Here is a 20,723-nt window from a genome sequence, read left to right as displayed (position 1 = left end):
ACTAGGTTTCTGAGTTCCTTTACTACATATACTTGAATTACCTTCTTTTACATTCTACATATTCATACATGTTGCCACTTTATATAATATTTTATTACAAAAATCTTATCCACTATCAAGAACTGGGTCATAACTCTGATTATATTTTCCTTAATCATAGCTAATCTTAAATTTACTTTTTGTTTCTTTCTTCATCTGTTTTCTGACATATAGCTCCCCAAATCAGCTCTAATTTCCCAATCCATCATGCTTTATCTGTCTCTTTAGCCAGATCAAAATGCAATGATTCATCATACAAAATATGTTCCCTGAAGTTTTTTCCAGAATTGATTTTATTTCCAGCTTGAGAGGAACTGTGTCCATTCGTTCAACAGACATATAATGAGCATTCACTATTTCTCAGGTACTATTCTAGGTACATATGACAGAGCAATGAATCAGACAGTGATTCTGCTCTTTGATTCTAGTTGGGGAAGATAGACAATAAGAAAATAAATGAGTATGCATGTGAAGTAAATAGATATATGGTGGTAAAATGTGCTGCAAAGAGAAGCAAAGAAGGATAAAATGATGGAGAGAAAATATGCCTGTATTTAAAATCACAGGTTGGCTCTGTGAGACTTTCTGGTAAGGGGACATTTGAACAGAGAACTTGAGAATACTATTCAGATCTTTGAGGGAAATACTCTTTTGGACACAGGAACAACAAATACAAAGAAAAAGAATTATATTCAGCTTTCATGAAGATGAGCAAAGGTGTAAATGTGATTGGAACAGAGTGGGCAAAGAGGAGTGTAGTATAATAGACAAAAAGTTCTGAGAGATAACATGTTTTATTTGTTTATTGTTTTTGAGACTGAGTCTCATTCTGTCACCAAGGCTGAAGCTCAGTGGAGCAATCTCAGCTCACTGCAACCTCCACCTCCCATGTTCAAGCAATTCTCGTGCCTCAGCCTCCTGAGTAGCTGAGATTACAGGCATGTAGCCCCATGCCCAGCTAATTTTTGTATTTTTAGTAGAGACAGGGTTTCACCATGTTGGCGAGGCTGGTCTCAAACTCCTGACCTCAAGTGATCCACCCGCCTCAGCCTCCCAAAGTCCTGGGATTACAGGAATGAGCCATCGCACCTGGCGCATGTTTTCTTTTATGCTATGTGTTTCTTCTTTGCCATAGCCAACGTGACACTATTCCATAATTCAATTTTCCCCTTATTTTTAGTCTGTTATCATTGATTTTTCATTAAATTCACTGGAAAGTTATGTCTTTCCTCCAAGCATATATGTAGCCAAATATTTTACAGTGAAAAATCTAAAAGAGCCACAGAGAGTTCCATTTAAAATTTTTATCTATGTGCTCCTACTTTGTTTCTACCTCTGTTCTAAATGAAGTATTAAAAGTGTTCAAAAAGGAAAGAAGGAGAAAAACTAACATTCCAATTTGGCTTATTCCTACTTTGGGTTCTAGTAACAACCTGTACATTTTGTGTAATTGAACCTATACCATTCATTACAATATTTTATTTATATCTTATTTATATTGTCTACTTTTTCAGAAAATATGCACATTGTGGGCCAGTACTCAATGTTTTTCTTTTCTATATTCTGATCTCAGAGCATGATGTTTAACAAATGTTCATTATATTTTCCTTAATCATAGCTATTCATAAATTTACTTTTTGTTTCTTTCTTCATCTGTTTTGTGACATATAGTTCCCCAAATCAGCTCATATGTGGTTATAAATTGTTTGTTTGAAGAACTCATCCAGTGATGGAGTAATTGTTTCCAAAGATAATCCATTGTGTTTTTAATCTTTGTATCAGAAAATGTTTCTCATATTAAGAAACTAACTCCATTTTTGCATATGAAGTAATTATTTTTTAATACAAAGATATCAACATTTAGAATCATTGATTAAAGAACAAAAAGTCACATGCCATATGACATACATGTTTATGCCATTTCTTTGACACATGTAAGGCCTCAAATATTTTCAAGATAAAACCTAGTACTCAAAGACGTGAAAACAGACATAGTGGCTTATGCAGAAATATATTGGTGTTGTGGAAGAGGCTTTATATGAGTGACAACAGTTTTAAAAGAAGATAGTTTTTTTTTGTTTGTATTTCAAACCTGACATTCTAAGAATTATGAATTCTTGAATCCTGGGTTATAGAACTAATCAGGTTTATTTAATAGTATGTTGAAATTTAGAGATATCATTTTAATTGGTTTCTCTCCAAACTATTTTACAATTCCATCATTTCATTACTTATGACATAGATCCAATAAAATAAGTGTTCTTTGCTTCTTCAGTTGCTTGCAAAGCATATTGCTATTCACAGTTCTCATGAACTCATGGTCAAAAGAAAGACTTACTCAAAAGTAATAAAAGTATTGTTCAAACAAAAATTGTATTCAAATATCTTCAAGCTATAAACTGATTGCACAGTCATTTAAAATGATATGGTTCCAGGACAACAAAATATATACAAACTGTTCCTTGAAGTTGTAATGAATTTGACTTGTAATACAACACTTCATTGGAGCACTCAAAATTAGTAAGTTTTCTGATATCATTGACTAAAAGTTCACGGCAAGGGCCCAGACTTTTAATTAGCCCCTATGTAGAATTTGGCTTAATAATTATAACAATTTTGATAATAATATCAATAGTAATAAGTGTAGCATTGTTTCCAATCACTATTACTTAATAAATAATACAAAATTCACTTTGAAGATTATACTTTTCAAGGGTCCTGGTAAATATCAAGAATTTTTTTTTCTAATATGACGATTACCACCGATTAAAAATAACATGGTAGGCCAGGCGCAATGGCTCATGCCTGTAATCCCAGCACTTTGGGAGGCCGAGGTGGGCAGATCACAAGGTCAGAAGATGGAGACCATCCTGGTCAACATGGTGAAACCCTGTATCTACTGAAAATACAAAAATTAGCTGGGCATAGTGGCACGCACCTGTAGTCCCAGCTACTCAGGAGGCTAAGGCAGGAGAATCGCTTGAACCTGGGAGGCGGAGGTTGCAGTGAGCCGAGATTGCGCCACTGCACTCCAGTCTGGTGACAGAGCAAGACTCCGTCTCCAATAATAATAATAATAATAATAATAAATAATAAAAAGGTAACCCTGGTAATGAAAGTATTCTGTATGATACTGTAATGGTGGATACATGATGTTATGTATTTTTTCAAACTGGTAGAACTTTACAACACAAAGAGTGAGCCTTAATATATGTAAATTTAAAAAAATCCTTAGGAGGTTGGGGAACCCCAGGAAAGAATGCAGACTGTGATGATGTAATCTAACTGTATTACAAATGTATGAACCAATCTCACCAAAGTGGGAAGATGAAAAGGTGCCAACCTAACTAACTTTGGAAATGATTAAAGACAAAATAAACTGTGCATAAGCATTGTATTCTAGTTGGTAAAGTTGTTTTTGATGAGTGTATGGGTTAAAAAGTCTTATGCTGCTATCCATGTATATTTAAATTGAAAAATTATGTAAATGGATAGTGGGAGTCAGGTTTCTTATTTTTAGTGTGGAAATTTACAGATAGTAAAGGGGAGAAGGCTAGAGTGATCAATGTGGGTGTGTATTAGAGTTGGAGACAACAATATAAACTTATATCTTAATATAAATATAAATAGTTACATATAAAAATGCCTACAAATATTTGTATATACACCAGTTAATGACACATGCATGTTTCTTTTCTTTCAACTGAGACGGCCTAACAAAAATGACGCAGCAGTATCCATGAGCACACCTAGCAACCAGATATTGCTTTCTAATACCATTCTCCACAAAAGAAATCAGGACTTACTGGAGAAATGCCTAAGTCTAGGACTGGGGCAGGAAATACACCATATGAACATAAAGACTCTTGCTTGTGATGCCAGAAAGTGCTGAAAACAAACAAAATATCCATTTATAGAAATATGTTAAAGAAGCACTGGAACTAATTGAAAGAGCTCCCCCAAACCAAACATAGACCAATTTAAGCAACAAAATAAAATATTGGATTATAGCCCAAAGTATAAATATTTCTATATTTATATAGCCCATATATATAAATATAGCTTATTTCTATACATATTCATGAGTCCATATTGATAAATGATAAAAATAACTAAATAAATATAAAGAGACAACTCTCCTTTGCAAAAGAATTCCAAATAAATTTTGTAGATACCTCACTCTGAAAGAGAGGGAACTTAACTCCCCAGTCCTATGTGTGGACTTTGTGTAGTAACTTCCTTCCAATAAGCTGACTGTGGAAAGGAATAGGAGGGAAGAGTAACTTTACAGTAGAGAAACATTACAAACTCCACTTAGCCAAGTGATCAAGGTCAACATCAAAAGTCATAAATCAGGTTGATAGATGTACCCTTGATATGATGTGATGAAAATGCCACTTTGCCTCAGTGATTGTCTCTCCTCAAATCTATAATCCCACTCTGATCATAAAAGCAGCACATCAAAAATTCTATCGAAGAGACATCTTAAGCAATATACTTAACCAGATCTCTTAAAAATCATCAAGGTCATAAAAAACAAGGAGAGTTTGAAAAAATGCGACAGCCAATATTAGTCTAAGGAGACATATGGCCAAATGTATCATCATAGTTTGGGTGGGATACTGAAACAGAAAAAAAAATAAGTAGAAAAGAAGGAAATCTTAATTAACTATGTACTCTAGTAAAAAGCATGGTATATTATTGGTTCTTAATTGTAACAAATCTATTATAGTAACATAAGATGCTAATAATAGGGAAAACTGTGTGCGGGTGTGTGAATAACATGAGGATTCTGTATTGTCTGCCCAGTTTTTCTGTAAATCTTAAACTGCTCTAAATGATAAAGTCTATGAATAAAGAATATATTGAATAGTATTTATAACATTCATTTTAATATTTCTAATTCCTTTTTCTTTGTCCTGAGAGAGTTTACACAGATATTTAAAGTTTATAACTTACTTTTGAAAGTTTTCCCATGGTGGATAATATCTGGCTTCGTATTTATAAAAGATATAAGCAGCATTACTGTGTTTAATACCTAAGCAGGCACAGCTACACAAATTTGGAAACTTTGTTATTGGAGATGACAATGAGAAGACACATAATATTTTTATTGTTACGGAAATACTTTAATTGGAGTTATTTTATAAAAGAATAAGTTCTGAAAAATTTGTGAAGAAATAATAAAAAACCCATTTCTATCACAAATATGAATTGCATGTGGTACACAATGATGCTTTTACTATTATACCAAATGATAAATCTTGCACATTAATATTATTGACATCATTCCAAGCACCAGTAATGTTGTAAGTGGATCAAAACGAAATAATGCCAAAGTAACCCAACTTTCATTATAAACACTTTTGTGGGATCAGACGAAGTCTGGTCTCTTTTCAAGCTACATTTCCCTACACTGCTCCACTTCAGCAGCCATACCTGTTATGCTTTAATGTGTCATAATTGCCAAACTCCCTCTCAAAACGAGGCCTTTACACTTACAATCTCCTCTTTCTGGAATGCTAAGTGTGCACATGTATGTGTGTGAACTTTTGTTTAATGAATTCCTAATTAGTCTGTGTGTAACATACTTAAGAATGATTTTTCTGATATCCATGATTAAGGCAATTTTCTACTGTATGCTTTTATAATATTCTATATCTTGCCTTTGTGAATCATTTAACAGTTTTACATTTAAATTACTTTGTGGGATTGATTAATGTTCATCTGTGACACTACTATGGAGACATCTTCAGAGTCAGGCACTCTGTCTTGTTTGATGTACCGCATAGTCCCTAGTGTCTCAACACTTTCTGGCACATTAAAAAAACTCAATGTAAATAATTATGGAAGAAATAACAAGACAACCTGCCTCATTAAGCTAATACAACCATGAAGCAAGGTGGAAGAAAGGTCGTCTTTGTTGTTTGGTCTTTGTTATCCATATTCTTCCAGAACAGACTGACATTAAATGCTTCCTGAGGAAGAAAAATAAGATGTCACTCCCCACCAAATACACATAGACTTAATATTATCAATTCCTATAACAAGTATTGAAAGATCAACTTTTCCATTGACTTTTATAGTCAATACTTAGATTAAATGAGATGATTTGTTTCAAGAGTAAAATGATGCAGGTAGTTATTTCAAGGCAGCTGCTCTACTACATATTTCTGGATCCTTCAAATTTTAAATAGAACCCATTTAAACCCATTCCTCATGGATTGTATGTAAAAGATACTCCAAACATAAAGTAAGAATTTTAGCACATAAAAAGTAAGAATAAATTGAATGCCTTCTAACAATTTGTATTATGTTACATTGTTTGCATTTGCTTTTTAATATGATAGCTTTTTTTAATATATAAATTTTTATTATACTTTAAGTTCTAGGGTACCTGTGCACAAAGTGCAGGTTTGTTATATATGTATACATGTGCCATGTTTGTGTGCTGCACCCATTAAGTCGACATTTACATTAGGTATATCTCCTAATGCTATCCCTTCCCCCTCCCTCCACCCCACAACAGGCCCCGCTGTGTGATGTTCCCCTTCCTGTGTCCAAGTGTTCTCATTGTTCAATTCCCACCTATGAGTGAGAACATGTGGTGTTTGGTTTTTCGTCCTTGTGATAGTTTGCTGAGAATCATGGTTTCCAGCTTCATCCATGTCCCTACAGAGGACATTAACTCATCATTTTTTATGGCTGCATAGTATTCCATGGCATATATGCCACATTTTCTTAATCCAGTCTATCATTGTTGGACATTTGGGCTGGTTCCAAGTCTTTGCTATTGTGAATAGTGCTGCAATAAACATACATGTGCATGTGTCTTTATAGCAGCATGATTTATATTCCATGGGTATATACCCAGTAATGGGATGGCTGGGTCAAATGGTATTTCTCGTTCTAGATCCCTGAGGAATCGCCACAACAACTTCCACAATGGTTGAACTACTTTACAGTCCCACCAACAGTGTAAAACTGTTCCTATTTCTCCACATCCTCTCCAGCACCTGTTGTTTCCTGACTTTTTAATGATTGCCATTGTAACCGGTGTGAGATGATATCTCATTGTGGTTATGATTTGCATTTATCTGATGGCCAGTGATGAGCATTTCTCATGTGTCTTTTGGCTGCATAAATGTCTTCTTTTGAGAAGTGTCTGTTCATATCCTTTTCCTACTTTTTCATGGGGTTGTTTGTTTTTTTCTTGTAAATTTGTTTGAGTTCATTGTAGATTCTGGATATTAGCCCTTTGTCAGATGAATAGACTGAGAAAATTTTCTCCCATTCTGTAGGTTGCATGTTCACTCTGATGGTAGTTTCTTTTGCTGTGCAGAAACTCTTTAGTTTAATTAGATCCCATTTGTCAATTTTGGCTTTTGTTGCCATTGCTTTTGGTGTTTTAGACATGAAGTCCTTGCCCATGCCTATGTCCTGAATGGTAATGCCTAGGTTTTCTTCTAGGATTTTTATGGTTTTAGGTCTAACGTTTAAGTCTTTAATCCATCTTGAATTAATTTTTGTATAAGGTGTAAGGAAGGGATCCAGTTTCAGCTTTCTACATATGGCTAGCCAGTTTTCCCAGCACCATTTGTTAAATAGGGAATCCTTTCCCCATTTCTTGTTTTTGTCAGGTTTGTCAAAGATCAGATAGTTGTAGGTGTGTGGTATTATTTCTGAGGGCTCTGTTCTGCTCCATTGGTCTATATCTCTGTTTTGGTACCAGTACCATGCTGTTTTGGTTACTGTAACCTTGTAGTATAGTTTGAAGTCAGGTAGCATGATGTCTCCAGCTTTGTTCTTTTGGCTTAGGATTGACTTGGCAATACGTGCTCTTTTTTGGTTCCATATGAACTTTAAAGTAGTTTTTTCCAATTCTGTGAAGAAAGTCATTGGTAGCTTGATGGGGATGGCATTGAATCTATTAATTACCTTGGGCAGTATGGCCATTTTCACAATATTGATTCTTCCTATCCATGAGCATGGAATGTTCTTCCTTTTGTTTGTGTCCTCTTTTATTTTGTTGAGCAGTGGTTTGTAGTTCTCCTTGAAGAGGTCCTTCACATCCCCTGTAAGTTGGATTCCTAGGTATTTTATTCTCTTTGAAGCAATTGTGAATGGGAGTTCACTCATGATTTGGCTCTCTGTTTGTCTGTTATTGGTGTATAAGAATGCTTGTGATTTTTGCACATTGATTTTGTATCCTGAGACTTTGCTGAAGTTGCTTATCAGCTTAAGGAGATTTTGGGCTGAGACGATGGATGGGGTTTTCTAGATATACAAGCATGTCATCTGCAAACAGGGACAATTTGACTTCCTTTTTTCCTAATCAAATACCCTTTATTTCCTTCTCCTGCCTAATTGCCCTGGCCAGAACTTCCAACACTATGTTGAATAGGAGTGGTGAGAGAGGGCATCCCTGTCTTCTGCCAGTTTTCAAAGGGAATGCTTCCAGTTTTTGCCTATTCAGTATGATATTGGCTGTGGATTTGTCATAAATAGCTCTTATTATTTTTAGATACGTCCCATCAATACCTAATTTATTGAGAGTTTTTAGCATGAAGAGCTGTTGAATTTTGTCAAAGGCCTTTTCTGCATGTATTGAGATAATCATGAGTTCTTTGTCTTTGGTTCTGTTTATATGCTGGAATACATTTATTGATTTGCATATGTTGAACCAGCCTTGCTTCCCGGGGATGAAGCCCACTTGATCATTGTGGATAAGCTTTTTGATGTGCTGCTGGAATCGGTTTGCCAGTATTTTACTGAGGATTTTTGCATCGATGTTCATCAGGGATATTGGTCTAAAATTCTCTTTTTTTGTTGTGTCTCTGCCAGACTTTGGTATCAGGATGATGCTGGCCTCATAAAATGAGTTAAGAAGGATTCCCTCTTTTTCTATGGATTGGAATAGTTTCAGAAGGAATGGTACCAGCTCCTCCTTGTACCTCTGGTAGAATTCGACTATGAATCTGTCTGGTCCTGGACTTTTTTTGGTTGGTAAGCTATTAATTATTGCCTCAATTTCAGATCCTGTTATTGGTCTATTCAGAGATTCAACTTCTTCCTGGTTTAGTATTGGGAGGGTGCATGTGTTGAGGAATTCATCCATTTCTTCTAGATATTCTAGTTCATTTGCATAGAGGTGTTTATAGTATTCTCTGATGGTAGTTGTATTTCTGTGGGATCGTTGGTGATACCCCCTTTATCATTTTTTATTGCATCTATTTGATTCTTCTCTCTTTTATTCTTTATTAGTCTTGCTAGAGGTCTATCAATTTTGTTGATCTTTTCAAAAAATCATCTCCTGGATTCACTGATTTTTTGAAGGGTTTTTGTGTCTCTATCTCCTTCAGTTCTGCTCTGATCTTAGTTATTTCTTACCTTCTGCTAGCTTTTGAATGTGTTTGCTCTTGCTTTTCTAGTTCTTTTAATTGTGATGTTAGGGTGTCAATTTTAGATATTTACTGCTTTCTCTTGTGGGCATTTAGTGCTATAAATTTCCCTCTACACACTGCTTTGAATGTGTCCCAGAGATTCTGGTATGTGGTGTCTTTGTTCTCATTGGTTTCAAAGAACATCTTTTTATTTCTGCCTTCATTTCGTTATGTATCCAGTAGTCATTCAGGAGCAGGTTGTTCAGTTTCCATGTAGTTGACCAGTTTTGAGTGAGTTTCTTAATCCTGAGTTCTAGTTTGATTGCACTGTGGTCTGAGAGATAGTTTGTTATAATTTCTGTTCTTTTACATTTGCTGAGGAGTGCTTTACTTCCAACTACGTGGTCAATTTTGGAATAGGTGCAGTGTGGTGCTGAGAAGAATGTATATTCAGTTGATTTGGGGTGGAGAGTTCTGTGGATGTCTATTAGGTCCGCTTGGTGCAGAGCTGAGTTCAATTCCTGGATATCCTTGCTAACTTTCTGTTTCGTTGATCTGTCTAATGTTGACAGTGGGGTGTTAAAGTCTCCCATTATTATTGTGTGGGAGTCGAAGTCTCTTTGTAGGTCACTCAGGACTTGCTTTATGAATCTGGTTGCTCCTGTATTGGGTGCAAATATATTTAGGATAGTTAGCTCTTATTGATGAATTGATCTCTTTACCATTATGTAATGGCCTTCTTTGTCTCTTTTGATCTTTGTTGGTTTAAAGTCTGTTTTATCAGAGACTAGGATTGCAACCCCTGCCTTTTTTTGTTTTCCATTTGCTTGGCAGATCTTCCTCCATCCTTTCATTTTGAGCCTATGTGTGTCTCTGCATGTGAGATGGGTTTCCTGAATACAGCACCCAGATGGGTCTTGACTCTTCATCCAATTTGCCAGTCTGTGTCTTTTAATTGGAGCATTTAGCCCATTTACATTTAAGGTTAATATTGTTAGGTGTGAATTTGATCCTGTCATTATGATGTTAGCTGGTTAGTTTGCTTGTTAGTTGATGCAGTTTCTTCCTAGCCTCGATGGTCTTTACAATTTGGCATGTTTTTGCAGTGGCTAGTACCGGTTTTTCCTTTCCATGTTTAGTGCTTCCTTCAGGAGCTCTTTTAGAGCAGGCCTGGTGGTGACAATCTCTCAGCATTTGCTTGTCAGTAAAGGATTTTTTTTCTCCTTCACTTATGAAGTTTAGTTTGGCTGGATGTGAAATTCTGGGTTGAAAATTCTTTTCTTTAAAAACGTTGAATATTGGCCCCCACTCTCTTCTGGCTTGTAGAGTTTTTGCCGACAGATCAGCTGTTAGTCTGATGGGCTTCCCTTTGTGGGTAACCCGACCTTTCTCTCTGGCTGCCCTTAATATTTTTTCCTTCATTTCAACTTTGGTGAATCTGACAATTATGTGTCTTGGAGTTGCTCATCTCAAGGAGTATCTTTGTGGTGTTCTCTATATTTCCTGAATCTGAATGTTGGCCTGCCTTGCTAGATTGGGGAAGTTCTCCTGGATAATATCCTGCAGAGTGTTTTCCAACTTGGTTTCATTCTCCCCGTCACTTTAGGGTACACCAATCAGACATAGATTAGTTCTTTTCACATAGTCCCATATTTCTTGGAGGCTTTGTTCATTTCTTTTCTTTTTTCTCTAAACTTCTCACTTCATTTCATTCATTTGATCTTCAATCACTGATACCCTTTCTTCCAGCTGATCGAATCGGCTACTGAAGCTTGTGCATTCATCACGTAGTTCTCATGCCATGATTTTCAGCTCCATCAGGTCATTTAAGGCCTTCTGTACATTGGTTACTCTAGTTAGCCATTTGTCTAATCTTTTTTCAAGGTTTTTAACTTCTTTGCGATGGGTTCAAATTTCCTCCTTTAGTGCAGAAAAGTTTGATCTCTGAAGCCTTCTTCTCTCAACTCATCAAAGTCATTCTCCGTCCAGCTTTGTTCTGTTGCTGGTGAGGAGCTGCGTTCCTTTGGAGGAGGCAAGGCACTCTAATTTTTAGAATTTTCAGTTTTTCTTCTCTGTTTTTTCCCCATCTTTGTGGTTTTATTTACCTTTGGTCTTTGATGATGGTGACACACAGATGGGGTTTTGGTGTGGATGTCCTTTCTGTTTGTTAGTTTTTCTTCTAACAGTCAGGATCCTCAGCTGCAGGTCTGTCCACTCCAGACCCTGTTTGCCTGTGTATCAGCAGCAAAGGCTACAGAACAGTGAATATTGCTGAACAGCAAATGTTGCTGTCTGATCGTTCCTCTGGAGGTTTCGTCTCAGAGGGGTACCCGGCCATGTGAGGTGTCAGTCTGCCCCTACTGTGGTTGCCTCCCAGTTAGGCTACTCGGGGGTCAGGGACCCACTTGAGGAGGCAGTCTGTCCATTCTCAGATCTCAAACTCCGTGCTGGGAGAACCGCTACTCTCTTCAAAGCTCTCAGACAGGGACATTTAAGTCTGCAGAGGTTGCTGCTTCCTTTTGCTTGGCTATGCCCTGCCCCCAGAGGTGGAGTCTACAGAGGTAGGCAGGCCTCCTTGAGCTGAGGTGGGCTCCACCCAGTTTGAGCTTCCTGGCCACTTTGTTTACCTACTCAAGCCTCAGCAATGGTGGGCCCCCCTCCCCCAGCCTCACTGCTGCCTTGCAGTTCAATCTCAAACTGCTGTGCTAGCAATGAGCGAGGCTCCATGGGCGTGGGAACCTCTGAGCTAGGCACAGGATATAATCTCCTGGTGTGCCATTTGCTAAGACCACTGGAAAAGCGCAGTATTAGGGTGGGAGTGACCCAATTTTCCAGGTGCCATCTGTCACTGCTTTGCTTGACTAGGAAAGGGAATTCCCTGACCCCTTGCACTTCCCGGGTGAGGCAATGCCTTGCCCTGCTTCGCCTCACCCTCGGTGTGCTGCACCCACTGTCCTGTGCCCACTGTCCGACAAGCCCCAGTGAGATGAACCCAGTACCTCAGTTGGAAATGCAGAAATCACCCATCTTCTGCATCGCTCATGCTGGGAGCTTTAGACTGGAGCTGTTCCTATTTGGCCATCTTGGAATCACTGCAATATAATAGCTTTTTAAAACATAATACTGGCGGGGTGTGGTGGCTCATCCCTGTAATCCCAGCCCTTTGGGAGGCTGCAGTGGGTGGATCATGAGGTCTGGAGTTCAAGACCAGCCTGGCCAACATAGTGAAACCCCATCTCTACTAAAAATACAAAAAAAAAAAAAAGCCAGGCGTGGTGGCAGGCACCTGTAGTCCCAGCTACTTGAGAGGCTGAGGCAGGAGAATCACTTGAACTTGGGAGGTGGAGGTTGCAGTGAGCCAAGATCACGCCACTGCACTCCAGCCTGGGTGACACAATAAGACTGTCTAAAAAAAAAAATACTGTACACATATCCATAAAATCTTTGAAATCTTTTAATAACCAACTCTGTCCTGAATAGCATTGTAAGGTTTAGTCTTGGGAAACACTATTATAATTAAGGTTGTTTTGAGTCAAAGAGTTCAGAGGAGATAAATTTTAAGCTTTGAAAACCCCATGACACCTAATATAGTGGCATGCATCCTAAAGCTAATCTAATTACTTGATAATTCCAGCACTGAAGATTATTTCACTTAATTGTTTTTACTTTACTTCTTTGGAGACTACTCTCTGAAATAAAGCTAGAATTTTTTTATTTCCTAGGTGTAACTGGATCTACTCTTCAAAGTGAATTAGCTGACGAATTGTGTCTGCTTTAGTTAAATTAATTGGAAGAATATTTTCAGTGAATTGAGGTGGGGTATGTGTGTGTGTGTGTGTTGTTTTATTTTAATAAAATTCAGTTACTAAACATAATATAAACATATCCCATATCATTCGGCATACTGATACAGTTTATGTTATAGTGACAAAAAATGAGACAAAAAATTTAAAATAAATCTTACAGGTTCAGTTCTTCTTTGATGCTCAGTGTGAGCCTCAGCATCTCTCCAGAAGAGTGGCTATTTATGTGATGGCTTATTGTGTACATCCACATGTAGATATGATCTTGTGATCATGGAGTCAGAGAAGAGATACTTAGAAAGATGAGCAAAACCAATTAAATGACTCCACACAGAAATGCCAAACATCAATTCTGCTCATATTTAAGTGCTCAGAGCAAGTCATATATCCTTGCCTTACTTCATATGTGGGAAGGGACAATTCTCCTATTTGTCTGGACATAGAAAGGAAAGGGATATCAATGAATTTTGGCAATATATACCACATAGGCTCAGCAATAAAAAAAATAAAATTTAATTCCTTCTTCTTCCTTTTTTTTCAGTTTAGGCAGACTCCATGCAATGACTGTTGTAGTCATTTTCTTGATATTTTTTCCAGTCATAAGGTTGATAAAAGCATGTGGAAATAAGCATATTCTCTATAAGCATCACATTTAGGAACTGTGCAATTCGTGATTACATCTTGTATATTAATTTCTCATTTTTGGCCAGCGGTTCTCTTCATGTCCATTAGAATTCTCTTGCAAAACAACTCAGGTAATTCTTAATGTGGAGATCTAGGTTTGAAGATTTGTATTTTAAATCACCCTTACAGAGGCTAATGAAAGTTGCCCATAAGTGAAACTTTTGAGGAACACTGATCGAGTGGCATGAAGTTCTCATGTGCTTACCCAGTTGAAAACTAAATTCAGCTGTACTATTTTTAATCCCACATTACAGTTTAGGGTTTTAGTTAGAAATAGGAATAGAGGCACCCATAACTGTGTCAGCTGTTTTTCCTCTAAGAGACTGCAAAACAGAAGTAAAAAGGGCTGAGAATTTAGAGAATGAAAGATCTAGACTTGAATCATAATTATCTTACTAATTAGACATTTGACTTTGAGAAATACCTTCACCTCTGTAATTCATGGTATCGCTCATGTTTAAGTCGAGATTACAATACCTACCACAAAGACTTACGGAGAAAATCTAATGAATGATTATTATAAAGCAATTAACACAAGTTATTAGTCATCCCATTCAACATTTATCACGTGCTACCAAAGTAAATAGATGAGAAATAGAATTAAAGAATTTTAAGCCCAAGGAAAGATAAAGGTACATCAAAAAGTAGTTAGGAGTTAAATTATTAGATTATTATGTATTATATAGGTAAAGTAATTTAGGAGGCCACAGAGCTAAGAAGTGTATATGAGCATGGATTTGAGTGAGTCCTAGCAGTTTAACTCCACACTGCTAAACAGAGAAAACAGGGTGCATATATATGCTAAGGTTTTTTTTTTTTCTTTGAAGACTATAGCGAACCCCTGAAAGAATTTTTTTTTTTTTTTTTTGAGTCGGAGACTTGTTCTGTTGCCCAGGCTGGAGTGCAGTGGAGCGATCTCGACTCACTGCAACCTCTGCCTCCTAGGTTCCAACAATTCTCCTGCCTCAGCCTCCCGAGTAGCTGGGATTATAGATGCATGTCAACATGCCTGGCTAATTTTTGTCTTCTTAGTAGAGATAGGGTTTCACCATGTTGGCCAGGCTGGTCTTGAACTCCTGACCTCGTGATCCACCTGCCTTGGCCTCCCAAAGTGCTGGGATTACAGGCGTGAGCCATGCACCTGGCCAAACCCCTGAAAGAATCTAAGCAGAGGCATATTATTATTAGATTTCTATTATATAAAAAAGCATTCTGAAAGCAGTAAAGATGAATTTTGCTTTGTTTTGAGAGAAGAAATTCTGGAGTCAACTTTTGAAAGGCTACTGCAGTAATCCACAGAAGAAAAAAGAAGGATTATGCTAAGGTAGGGATAATTAGGAGAAGAAATATTTTAAAAGTTATGTGAAATATTGATGTATAGAATTAAATGAGTAATTAGATATAGGTATTTTAGGAGAATAAATATTCGAACTTCTGAATATTTTTCCTTGGCAGGTGCATCATTGGTTTTCACAATCACCAAGGTTGGAAAAATCATGGAGAGCATGATAATGTGAAGGGAATATGGTGATACATTCATATTTGAATATTTTAAGGCTGAAATATGGTGTGATATCCATACCATACTAGTCCTATAGAATGTGTGATACATGTGCTGGAGCTCAAAGAGGGCAATTCAGACTAAAGATGGAGAAGGAATTCATTAGCATTTGATGATGAAGTTATATACTTGCATGAGGCTGGCCATGGATAGTGAGTAAAGATAGAAAGGCAAATAGTTAATAGTAATTTAACATATAAGTTTTATATTAAAATAGTAGAGATGATAAAACATGGTAAAGGCTAACAGTAATACCAGGTAAAATATATTGTGTGTTTAAAGTGTTTCAGGCACTGTGCTAATCTCCCTATAGTAAATACCTCTTTAATATTTATTACAGACATATAAGTTAGTACTATTTTATAATCATTTATTAGAAAGGAATTGAGTCTTAATGATATTAAGCGAGTTCCTAAATGTCACATATCTAATGTGAAAATTGTTAGTATCAAAGTGGAATCACTTATGTCAAACAAACAAACAAAACCAAAACCATGACAAATAGAGCTCAGGAAGGCTCTGAAGAGAGGTTTTTCATGCATAAATACCTGATAACAAAAATTATTACATTAGACTCTGGAAAAAACACAACTTGCACAAAGGCCATTGCAACCTTACACAAACAAACAATACTTCTGCAAAGATATCTGCCCAGCAACTGCCTGTCCAATCTCGAACTGGTGCCATCCTTGTGATACGTTCTTGTGTCCAATTATAATTATCTCAAAAAATTAAGTAATCATTCTCATTTTTTTCTTTAAAAACATTTTTCAAACCCCAGCACCTTAAAGCATCTATTAGAGACAAATGTAAAGCTTTCTGAACAGTAAACCCAGGTACAAGTGTATGCTGACAATTCTGAAGACACTTCTATTTTTATTTTACCAATACTTTAAAAACCAGCTTATTTAAAAAAATATTTAACATAAGTCACATGAACTAAAAGTCATTTGGATTATTGTATATTTCACACAAACATTCATTTATCTAATTCAATCTGAGTAGAACTCCTTAAGGGATTTCTGGTTGACTATACAAAATCTTTACCACGTAGGCACAACTGTAATATAATACATGTACATATGCATAAACACACGTAAACACATACACACATATAGATACAAATCTCATGGCTTTTATTTTAAAATTTTAAACATGAGATAGTAATACAAACTCAACAACTTATAAAAGACCGTTGGATTCAAGTTATATTTCTGACAAAATAGGACCTGTTCACATGGCTAAACTTCATTTTCAGCTGACACAGTTATGTTAACTAAATAAAAAATAAGGAGAGGCTCTCCAAAAGCAGCAAAGCAGAAGTAAAAAGATAAGAGAATTTGAAGACTAATAGAAATGATAATCTAATGAGGGCCGTGTACCAAAATTTTGGGTAAAGCAGTTTGGTTTCAAGAAATATATTTTATCCTTATTCTCCCCTATTTTTAGTTTCAATTGAGTTTAGGGTTAAATTTTCAATTTCAGCAATGATGAGTTGAATTGCACCAGAAAAATAAAATCTTTAAGTGGTATGAAATTTTTAGTAACAAATCTATCTTTTCTTTGCCAGTCTGGATTGCTTGATTAGTCAATGCAAGAGAGAAAGCATTTTAGCACTTTTATTTTATTTCCTTTAGCACTTTTTCTGGTCCCTGAGCGGCAGAAAAAGCCATGCGTTCCCCAGAAATATGGCAAACAATATTTATTTTATTTCTATTCAGTATTGATAACTCATATTTTTCTAGAACTATTTCTGTTTCATCCAAATGACAATTAGATTGTCAAATTTATTAGCCAAAAGTTGGTAGACAAAGCAATTTTTATACTTGACAGAGATACTTTATATTTTTTCACTGAGCTTAAGATTTTTAACTGTATGGTCTGAGATCCTTTTATAAACATTTATCTACTTCTTTTCTTTTAGACCATCAATTTGTCATTAACTGTTCTATCATTCTCAGCAATTGTTAGTCAGGCAAACTTAAATTTACATTTCCAAAAAGTGTCTAGGTTGTTGATTGCCATTGAACTGTTGTAATTTTTAAAACCATTAATTTGAATGCCTTTTAAAACTTTAAAAAGTCTTTTTTATCTTGGCTAAAATGCCGTAAGAATGAGTTTTCTCACAACACCTGCAGAAGAGTCAGCAGATTCAAAGTAGGCAGAAAAAAAAAAGTAGAAAGAGAACTTAACAGGCTCCACATATTAATTCTGTAGTTGGAGATGTTCACAGAGAGTTTTAATGATGATCATTTGAGCTCTGAATTTTCTTTAATTTTCCCATCAATATAAAAATGTACATGAGAATGCGTCATAATATGTAGCCAGCTGGAGTCCCAGAAAACCTGGCATGTGTTAATGTTTATGAATCCCCTTCCATTTTATATTAATCACTTGAGAGCAAAGGAAATCCCATAAATTCTATCAGGGGATATTAGGAGTTTGGACCAGTGTTTTAGATGGTGACAGCTACTGCCCTGGTGGCTTTTAACTAGCCATTCTGTACCGGCTATTTAAAATGTTTATTTTTGGTCTCAGAAAAAACCCAAAGTAAATTTGTCAGAGAATACATGCTTTACCAACAGAACATAAATTCTGTAAAAATAAGAGCACTCACACCAGAAAGACATTTGTCTTTATACCAGATACAAACTTTCCAGAAAAGGCAGTCTTTCACCATCCCAGGCGGGATGGAAGGTTGTCTGGTAAGACTCCCTTCTCCAAATCAGATCCTGAATAAAGTCAAAATCTTCAAGCAAAAAGAGGATGGCTCAACCTGAAAGAAGACTCACCATGGAAGAAAAGGTGAGCTATGGAAGCAGAGTGCTCTAAGGGCTCAAATGGGTACTACACACTAGTTCTAGAAATGGCTGATTTCTACCAGAAGTGATCTTTCTTGAGGTCTTCTTCTGGACACCATTTATATCAGCTTAAATAACAAAGGGGGAGTTGCTCTCTAAAATAAAATGATATTTATTTGGAAATGGAAATATGCACACCATAGTAAATGTGTGCATATTCAGGGAGGTAAAGGAAAACAAAGATTTAAGAAAAAAGCGAGGATGATTACATAATTACCTTGAGATAATTATTACCTTGGCTACAAGAACAAGTGTGGTTCTATTCTGGGGTTGAACAGGCAGTTGCTAGGCAGATGTCATTGCAGAAGTAGTTTTTGTTTGTTTGTTTGTTTGTTTGTTTTGAGACGGAGTCTCGCTCCGTGGCCCGGGCCAGAGTGCACTGGCGCCATCTCGGCTCACTGCAAGCTCCGCCTGCCGGGTTCACGCCATTCTCCTGCCTCAGCCTCCCGAGTAGCTGGGACTACAGGCGCCCACCACCGCACCAGGCTAATTTTTTGTATTTTTAGTAGAGACGGGGTTTCACCGTGTTAGCCAGGATGGTCTCGATCTCTTGACCTCCTGATCCACCCACCTCGGCCTCCCAAAGTGCTGGGATTACAGGCGTGAGCCACTGCACCTGGCCAGTAGTTGTTTTTTTGTGTAAGGTTGTGATGGCACTTGTGCAAGATTGTGGTCTTTTGTGATGCTTTTTATTATGAGGCATTTATGCATGAGAATCTTCTCTTTATTACCTTTCCTAGCTCTATTTGTCAATTTTTTTTATTGTTGCTTTTTGTTGTTTGTGTACATTTTGTTGTTTGTGTACATTTTGTTTTTTTCCATAAGTGACTCCTGGAAGTTGAACCTAATGAAAAGGTATTTGAATTTAACCAGAAGAATGTGTGTCCAAGGTTGTGAGTGTGTACCACATTATTGAGGAATGTAAATGACAAAATTAGTACCTCGAGCAGGGGAATACATAGATCTTAGAAAACGTGAAAGCATGTAAAATTTCCCGGTTAGATGAAACAATTTAGACATGTCAAAAAAAGCTAAGAGTACAGAATCAAATTTTACCAGAGGAAAAGATTGCTTTTTTAGGTATTAAGATTAATATTTCAGCATCAGGCCCTAAGAGCAGAGTTAGAACTGGGGGAAAATGTTACAAGAGCTAATGAAAAAGTTGAAGAAAGTTATTGTCTCAGACCTTCTCAAGGGGAGAAAGACGAAGAGCAGAAGGCAATGATGCATGAACTGCAAATCACATGAACTTCTGAGATATGAATCTGAGAAGCTTCAAGAGGAAAATTCTATCTCCAGATATAAAATTGTCATTCTAAATAAAAAAGAAGCATTACAAACCTGAAACTAGGGAAATTAAATGAAGTCCATAAAACAGAAAAAAGCTACAGAAATTCAAGATCAAAATCTTTTGCATATTTTCTGAGAGTAGATCAATATTTCAGAAAAGTCTTGTTTCTAAATAAATAACTATGGGTGATGAAACAACCTGTACAACAAACCCCCGTAACACACGTTTACCTATGTAACAAACCTGTACATACTGTACATGTACCCCTGAACGTAAAAGTTAAACACTAAATATTAGTTTTGCATCAGTGTATTTTTAATATCAAACATCAATCTTTACAAAGACTTATAAATACATCCCTTCAAATTATAGCCAACTAGGGCATACACAAAATTTCTTTTGCATCCTTCACAAACCTTTGGCAACCTGCATGAACCTTTGATGACATGTGTGGACTTTTGCTTTGTCCTGTAATTCCTCTTTCTTAAATAAACAGTCATTTTAATTTAGGACAAAAATTTACCACAAAATTTTCTTTTTTATACAAATTATTTATTTTTATTTTTGACTTTTCTTAACAAAAATACTTTTTCACATTCATAACTTTCTTCACATTTCTCTTTCCTACCTGCTGGGTCTTTTCTATCTTGTTTCTATTTCCTTCCTAAATTTACTTTTTGAAATAAACTTTAAAGAATATCTAAATTAGACAAAATTAAGATTTTTCCCCAATAAAGAGCACATATTTATGCCTTTCATATGATTTTTCTCATTAAAACACATCTTACTTTTTAGGTACAATTTATATACAGAATTACATTATATTAGTTGGAATTTTAACTTTTAGTAACATTTTCTCATGCAAACCTAGGAAGCAATTAATTTTGAACTGTCATATATGAGTATTTTGTGGATGAGAATCATTTTATAATTTTAAAACACAAGTTTCATGCTTAATGTATGGGCCACACAAAAGTTCACCAAATTGCCCCATGTCCTAGCCAGAAACATTCAAACTGCAAACCAGAATGAGAAGTTGATGTTTTCACACTGTAGACAGCTTTTATCTAAACATCAGAATAAGGCTCCATGTCATAATGA

Source organism: Pan paniscus, chromosome 10, assembly GCF_029289425.2.
Source record: "Pan paniscus chromosome 10, NHGRI_mPanPan1-v2.0_pri, whole genome shotgun sequence".
Classification (NCBI taxonomy): domain Eukaryota; kingdom Metazoa; phylum Chordata; class Mammalia; order Primates; family Hominidae; genus Pan; species Pan paniscus.
This window is presented reverse-complemented; position numbering follows the sequence as displayed.